The sequence below is a fragment of the Myotis davidii genome, unplaced genomic scaffold (genome assembly GCF_000327345.1).
Source record: "Myotis davidii unplaced genomic scaffold, ASM32734v1 scaffold815, whole genome shotgun sequence".
NCBI classification, from domain to species: domain Eukaryota; kingdom Metazoa; phylum Chordata; class Mammalia; order Chiroptera; family Vespertilionidae; genus Myotis; species Myotis davidii.
This window is the reverse complement of record NW_006288179.1, coordinates 159917-168593: the sequence shown is the minus strand read 5'-3', so window position 1 is coordinate 168593 and position 8677 is coordinate 159917. Positions and strand designations below refer to the sequence as shown.

Sequence of the window (8677 nt, the reverse complement as noted above, 5' to 3'; positions counted from 1 at the left end):
CCTTCTATAGCTGTCACTGGAGCTGAGAGCTGTTGCCAGCTGAAAGCAGGTATCTGGCTGGGTTTGTTTAGCTTCTATAATTGAAACTCTGTTGCCATCACTGGCGCTCTAAGCTCTGAGCCTGCTGGTGGCTGAAAGCAGGTTTCTGGGTATGTTTAGCTTCTATAATTGCAACATTGTTGCATCTGGAGCTCAGAGCTGGGTGGCGGCAGGTGGGGAACCTTGGCTTCCTCCATCACTGGAGAAGCAAGCCTCATGTTCGCTTCAGCTGCCTGGCTGCCGGCCGCCATCTTGGTTGGCAGTTAATTTGCATATCTTGCTGATTAGCCAATGGGAAGGGTAGCAAAGTTACGGTTAATTACCATGTTTCTCTATTATTAGATAGGAGATATATATTTTTTCCAGCCCAGCCAGTGTGGCTCAGTGGGTAAGTGTCAACCCATGCACCAAGAGGTTAACTGTTCGATTCCTGATCAGGGCACATGCCCAGGTTTTGCATTTGATCCCCAGTGGAGGGGGCATGTAGAAGAGGCAGCCAATCAAAGTTGATGTCTCTCACTGATGTTTTCCCCCACCCCCGCCTCTTTGTGAAATCTATAAAAACATATTAAATATATAGATACGTTTTCCCATTACAAAGAATCAACATAATTTCTGACAGTAACTCTCCTTTTATCTTTCCACATCCTAAATAATAAAGAGCTAATATGCAAATAGTCATCACACCCTCACACTATCACGCAGTAACAGCTCAGACACTAAACACTGGGGAGAGAGAAAGGGGACCAGGCAGGCTACGGCCCGGGAGAGGGACATGCTGCACGCCCTGCAGTCCCTGACAACAGCGGCTGGGGCTGCAGCCTGGGACAGGGACAAGCCACCCACCCATAGTCCCGGGCACCAGCGGCTGCACCTGTGTCTGTAGCCCAGGAAAGGGACAAGCCGCCTGTCCCACGGTCCCGGACATCCACCAAGGGGTCCCAGATTAGAGAGGGTGCAGGCCGGGCTGAGGGGACCGACCCCGCTCCCCCCCTCGCCATGCACGAATTTCGTGCACCAGGCCTCTCGTAAAAACATAAGACAAAATTGACACACTGCTAATAGTCTAATAAAGCTGTTTCCTTACATTTACATGTATTATAAAAAGATTGTGCATTTATGCATAAAGATGCAAAAAACAGACACTACAAAACCAAAGAAGAGCAGTATCTTACTAAGAAACAAAATTAAGCCCTACCTTCCCAGATATTTAGGTCTAGAACAGCAGTTTTCAACCTGTGGGTCGCAACCCCTTTGGGAGGTCAAACAACCCTTTCACAGGGGCCACCTAAGACGACTGGAAAACATATATAATTACATATTGTTTTTGTGATTAATCACTATACTTTAATTATGTTCAATTTGTAACAATGAAATTGGGGGTCACCACACCATGAGGAACTGTATTAAAGGGTCACGGCATTAGGAAGGTTGAGAACCACTGGTCTAGAAGATTATATTGCATCTGTAACAGTGATGTTCCCAAATCTTTTGAAATATAAAAATTAACCCCTTTTTAATTCTTATTATAAATACTAACTTAATGACAACAGTACTCTTATCTTAAACAAACACCAATATTACAAAACAAATTCTCATTTAGAAGGACATTTTCCCATTTTGAGTCAGGACCTGGGGTTAGTTTTTTCACTGAGAAGTTGTAGCCTGGATAATGTGGAATAGCGCAGGAACCAAAGATCAGGACTGAATTAAAAACACTACAGAATTACAATATAGAAAATGGCTCTTTTCTCCACAGCAACTCTTCCCTTCACTTAGCTCTCAAAGAGGTTGAACAGGCTATAAATAAGATACAATATAAAAAACTCAGAACTAGGAATGATAAAAGGCATTTAGAGTGAGAAATTATGAGTAATAAATTAATGGAGCTAGGCAATAAGCATCAACAGCTGCTAACACCACAGAGAACCAAACATTATGTGCTTCCTGATACAAGTACTCAACATCATCTTTAAAGCATTTTTCCCTCAAAGGAAAAAATGAGAGAGAATATACCTCATAGAAACCAAATTTGATCACGCCTCTAAACCTAATACCAATTAACAAGAAACCCAGGGGGGGGCAGAGGAATGTGTTTAATAACACCATAGGAATGTAAGTGGCAAATTCAAACTGGGAAAACTCTTGTTTATTCAACAAATTATTTGCCAGGAGTAAGAAACGGAAGGGAACCTATAGATTATAAAACAATGCACAGACCTTATTTGACTTGTGATTTGAATGACTGTAAAAACACATTTATAAAATATAGAAATCTGAACCCCAAATATCATGATATTAAGAAACTACTGCCCCAATTATTTTTCAGTGTGATAATATTTGGTATTTTTTCCTTCAAGAGTTAAGAAACTGGAGTGCTAAAAAGTTAGTGTACAGAAAGGGATCACTAAAAATTAATGCAGCTCAATGATCTAGCTTAAGCGAAACTAAAATATAAATTCTGAGATTGCAACCATGGGAAGAGAGTTTTGCTTGCTTGCCAACCAACTTTTCTTCACCGATATAAGCTCTATAAATAGGTCAAGAGTGATAATGGCTGCTCAAATCACTTCATGTAGCAGATACTACTACTACTGACATGTATCAGGCCCAGTACCAGGACTGTGTATAAAATAGCATCAAATAAGAAGGCAAGGGTGTTATCAAATGCAAAAAATGCACACTGGCTAATGAAAGGACCTCTAAAAACTCAAAAGCACCAATAGTGTAAATCAAGAATAATTTAGCCAAAACCGGTTTGGCTCAGTGGATAGAGCGTTGGCCTGCGGACTGAAGGGTCCCAGGTTCGATTCCGGTCAAGGGCATGTACCTGGGTTGCGGGCACATCCCCAGTGGGAGATGTGCAGGAGGCAGCTGATCGATGTTTCCAACTCTCTCTATCTCTCCCCCTTCCTCTCTGTAAAAAATCAATAAAATATATTTTAAAAAAAAAAGAATAATTTAAAACACAGGTTCTAGGTTTCCTCCTAGAATGCTGTTCAGGCCATTTTGTATCTCTCTCAGAAGACAGTACACATAAACATGGATCACCACATGCTGGGACCTGAGGTCCCCAAAATATATGTTGCCAAAAACCTATCCACTATACATGCCCTCAGGCTCATGGCAAATTATTTAGTGGATTACAGTGCAGAAAAATAATGGGAAAGCTTTGATGATAAAATGTTGATTGAAGAATACACTATACTTTCATATGCTGAGTTAAAACTAAGGCAGACAGGATACTACTTAAAATCTTAACCACATGAGGTTTTTGTTCTTAATACAGAAACGAAAACAGTCCTGTTTTCCTAGAGTTTTAGTCCACACCCAACTTCCCTCTCCCCAACAATACCTTTCTCTAATTATAAGACACTAACAAAACACTAACTCTGGACATCATAAAAGTGCTGTTGTTTTTTAACCAGACAACTCAGTAAAAAAACAACTTCCACTGATTGCTTTGACATCTTGTTTCCCTAATGCTAACCATGCTAATGAAAACTTTAATTTCTATTTACCTAAACACAATCCTAGTTCATCCAGATTCATGGAAATGGCTATATAAGTGTTTGGGGGTTTTTTTGATATAAGTTTTAACAGATTTAATTTCTTTCCTCTTTGAACAACAATCAGAACTGATTTACTAATACACTGACAAGAATTCCAGGCAGAGTCAAAAGTATTTTGTAAATGAACTGGCAGTTCAAAAAGAACATTCAAGACTCCAATCAGGACATGGACAGTGGGGCGGTGGAGGCTTGTCCTGGGAGGTGGGGGGAGGGGATGTAAAGGAAACATATGTAATACTTTAAACAATAAAAAAGAAATTAATGTTTTTAAAAGACTCCAATCATTTCAAGCTTAGAGACCCATTTAAGAAAAGAGCTATCTTCCAATACCTTATTTAAAATGATTTTATAAAGGAAAAGACTAACTCCATATTGTATAGTACTTTTTTCTCCTACTTTTCTTCTCTACATTTTAGAGCAGGAAAGAAACTTAAAAATCATCTAGAGCACTACATTTGAGTTCCCTGGACAGAAATTATTTCTTTTATCTTTGTACGAGGAGGAGGAGAAAAACATAGATGTGAAACATTGGTTACTTCCTGGGAGTGCCATAACTGGGGTTCAAACCCACAACCTAGGTATGTGCCCTGACTGATAATCGAATCTACTACCTTTTTTGGCGTATGGGATGATACTCCAAACAACTGAGCCACACTGGCCAGAGAAAGCAAGATACTTACTTTTTAGTTTCACCCTGCTCCTTCTTTTACCACAAGGACATGTAGGCAGAGTGTGAAAAAACTGACTAAATGAACATCAATCCCACTTCTACTGAGAAAAACTGCCCACACAGAAGCTGAAAACACTGTTTATTGTACTTCCCTTAAATGCAATCATGAGTCTTTAAAGAGTAAAGTAGGTAAAATTAAAGATAATGGCTAAGGATTATAAAAACTTCCGTGATAACAAATTTAAATTTAACAGATATTTGACAAGTAAAAAATAACTATGAAAGAATCAACCCAAAATTAAAAAAATAAAACTATAAAATGTCTACTCACTGAAATGAAGGCTAAATCTTTCGCCCTAGCTGGTCTGGCTCTGTAAATACAGCATCAGCCTGCAGACTGAAGGGTCCCAGGTTAGATTCTGGTTAAGGGCACATGCCCGGTTTGTGTGCTTGATCCCCAGTGGGGGATGTGCAAGAGGCAGCCAATCAATGATTCTCTCTCATCATTGATGTTTCTCTCTCTCTCCTCCCTTCCTCTCTGAAATCCACACACACACACACCTATAGTAATAAAAGCGTAATATGCTAATTAGACTGATGTCCTTCTGGACATCCTTCCCGGCGACCTTCCAGACGAAGCCACAGTAGTGGGGGCTGAGGCTGAGGTGACCACCACAGCAGGAGGGGGCTGAGGCAGAGGCAGACACCTTGGTGGTGGGAGCCAAGCCTCTTGCATGAATTTTGTGCATTGGGCCTCTAGTATATATATAAGCCCTAATCAGTTTGGCCCAGTGGATAGAGCATCGGCCTGCGATTCTGGTCAAGGGCATGTACCTTGGTTGCCGGCACATCCCCAGTAAAGATTGTGCAGGAGGCAACTGATCGATGTTTCTCTCTCATCAATGTTTCTAACTCTCTATCCCTCTCTTTTCCACTCTGTAAAAGATCAATAAAATATATTTTATAAAAACATTTAATCTTGAGGCTACGGTCATATTTGCTTCCTATTTTTACACAAAGAGCACATCTTCTTAAAAAAAGCCTATCATCTTTTATGTCCTCCTGAGTTCCACCCTTACCCCCCAAAGAAATAACTCATTAGCAGACTAAGGTGCTGTTATTCTCACAACCTGGCCCTACCTCCTTCTACCCTACCTATCCTTCTATAAACTCAAGGCACTTGGACACATTTAACCATTCAAGATCATTAATACTCATGACTTTGCTGTTCTTTAGCCTGGAATGCACACCTGAAATCTACTTCAAACCTCAGGTTTAAATGTGTAAGTTCCTATACCATCAGGATCCTGTCAGTCTTATTCATCACTACAGCTCTTGCAACTAGAGTACTACTGGCACACAGTAAATGATCAATAAGTTAGTACTGTAAGAATAAAGAGGGCCACCTGAGTGTTTTGTTGTCTGTGTTTTCTCAAAAGTTCTTCTCTGCCAAAACCAGTTTGGCTCAGTGGACAGAGCGTTGGCCTGCGGACTGAAGGGTCCCGGGTTCGATTCCGGTCAAGGGCATATACCTGGGTTGCGGGCACATCCCCAGTTGGAGATGTGCAGGAGGCAGCTGATCAATGTTTCTCTCTCACCGATGTTTCTAACTCTCTATCTCTCTCCCTTCCTCTCTGTAAAAAATCAATAAAATATATATTTTTTTTAAAAGTTCCTCTCACTTTCTATAGTCTCGGCTTTCTACTCGGTTATTAATGTATCTATTTCATTTTTACTATTTAATTACAGCTACCCAAGAAACTTTATTTGGCCCCAAACTCTTTCCTAAATAAGAGAATACTGAAATCAGTATGGTTCAAAAGAAAACATACCATTGTACGTTTTTCATCTGTTACACGTTTTCTCAAGTATTGAATACAATTCAGTAAACATGTCCCTAGTTACATGCAGAAAAATTAGAAAATTCTAAAGTGATTTACCAAAGTTACAAACATAGGGGTTAGGTCTCTGACATATACCAATTCCAAATTTTGAAGACAAAAAGCAAAAACATCTTAATTACCCATATATAAAGATTAGTTTATCTTTAGTACATCAGTCTTGGATAAATCATATAAATCGAAGATCCCAGCAAAATGACTCCTTGAAGAATGACTACACAAGCTCCCAGAAGTTGCTAGTCATATAGTTAGGAGACTTAAGCTACCAATGTCACTTATGAAAATAGAAACCTTTGCCCTGAGTTTGGCTCAGTGGATAGAGCATCGGCCTGCGGTCCAAACGTCCCGGGTTTCATTACGGTCAAGTGCAAGTACCTAGGTTGCAGGCTCCTACCCAACGGACCCTGGTCAGGATCGTGCAGGAGGCAACCAATTGATGTGTTTCTCTCACATCAGTATTTCTCTCTGTCTTTCCCTCTCTCTTCCACTCTCCCTAAAAATCAATGGGAAAATATCCTCGGGTGAGGATTAACCAAAAAAAGAAAAAGAAAGAAACCTTTAAAGGACCTACATGCACTCAGTTCTAAGAAAACTGCATTAAATGAAAACTTAAAGCTTAGCCCGCTGGTGTAGCTCAGTGGTTGAGCATCGACCTAGGAACCAGGAGGTCACGTTTCAATTCCTGGTCAGGGCACATGCCCATGTTGTGGGCTCCATCCCCAGTGTGGGGGCGTGCAGAAGATAGCCGATCAATGATTCTCTCTCATCACTGATGTTTCTCTCTCTCTCTTCCTCTCTCTTCCTCTGAGATCAATAAATAATATATTTTTTAAAAAACACCTAAAGCTTAGTTTATCTTTAATATATCAGTCTTGGATAAATCATGAAGACTTTAATACAACGTATAGGGACACCCTTTGATAAATGCATTTAAGATTAATATGAATTGCCGAAACCGGTTTGGCTCAGTGGATAGAGCGTTGGCCTGCGGACTGAAAGGTCCCGGGTTCGATTCCAGTCTAGGGCGTGTACCTGGGTTGCAGGCACATCCCCAGTGGGAGATGTGCAGGAGGCAACTGATTGATGTTTCTCTCTCATCCATGTTTCTAACTCTCTGTCCCTCTCCCTTCCTCTCTGTAAAAAATCAATAAAATATATTTTTAAAAAAAGATTAATATGAATTAGTAATACTAAGAGCTACACTGTGAACTTAATATGAAGCTAATTAACAATGAGAAAGTTTCCAGCTCCAAAATCCAGTCCCTCCTATTTTTTCACTAAAAGATGTCAGGAAAAATATTTTTCCCATTAAGAAATCATGTTTTGCTGATGCTCTAGGTATAATTACCATGTTCCTCCCTTCCTAATTTGTATACACCTATTTTGAAGTTTACATCTATAATATTTACATTATGAAAAGGATGCGATTTTAAGTTTTAAGATTATAGTAGTAGCGAAAAGGAGTCTAATTTAGAAATGTCTAAAAACATTATTTCTCATTTCATGGAACTGCAAGAAATTTCACTTAAGCTCTTTTTAAAGTAACATACAGATTATCACGGTAAATCTCATCTAGTTTCCTGAATTCAGGCTTAATTCATAATCTTATATTTACTGAACATAAAGTACTCAACTAAACACTGTATTAGCCAGGTCACTCTGCCAAAATATTACACTTCCTATAAAAACAAAAACAAAAAAACGTTAGTGCTGTGACTCCTCGGGGCTTCGGGTAACAACTATCAATCGTAGGCCTCTAAAAATGACTGTTAACCCAAAAGGCAACGCTCTGCCTGGAAGAACCCCGATTGCCAGGACCCGCAAAACTACATGAGGAAGTTAAGAACCTCCGTCCTTTGATATCCCAGAAGAGAGGAAGCCATTCAAACGGTTAGCATGTGCCTCACGACACGACACAAGAAAAGTCTAAGCAAAACTGCCAGAATTTGTCATTGCGCGGGCCAACCCTGACACAGCACCATCAGTGGGATCTGCATCCGACTGGATGGAAGAATTCAGAAAGCAAAAGTTCAAGCAAGAAACCAAAAGCACATCCAACCGGGGATAAAGCGCTCCCGCTGTGCCATCCGGGAGAGCACGTACAGACGTTCACTCCTCCGACCAGGGAGCATCTACTCCGTGACCGCGGAGGGGGCGATCTCCCAGGCAGAACGAGTGACGTGCAGCTGGTGCTTTTTTTTGGGGGGGGGGGTGAGCTGCTCCGACAGTGCACTGAGGTCGGCGCCAGGAGACATACCGTAGGAAGTGCTACGGAGAAAGGAGAGAATGCCCCGGGAAGAGTCGGGGAAGACTCTTTCACTTGGGGCTCGTCACCTCACAACCTCGCCGGTTTTCTAAATAAAGCTGACAAACGCACCCGAGGACACCCATTTTAGAGACTGACGCATCCCTCCCGTGGACCAGAGGCGTCTGCCGCCGGGAAGAAAGCGCCCGGAGGCAGCCGGCGCCGAGCCCGGGGCAGCCTTTCCTGCCTC

The 8677-nt window shown here is 41.1% G+C and overlaps 1 protein-coding gene across 2 annotated transcripts in view; it reads right to left on the bottom strand.

Annotated features, from left to right (window-relative positions):
- The window catches only part of LOC102754416 (chromosome unknown open reading frame, human C18orf25), a 72320-nt gene that overhangs the window by 62678 nt on the left and 965 nt on the right, over window positions 1-8677 (bottom strand). The window lies entirely within an intron of this gene.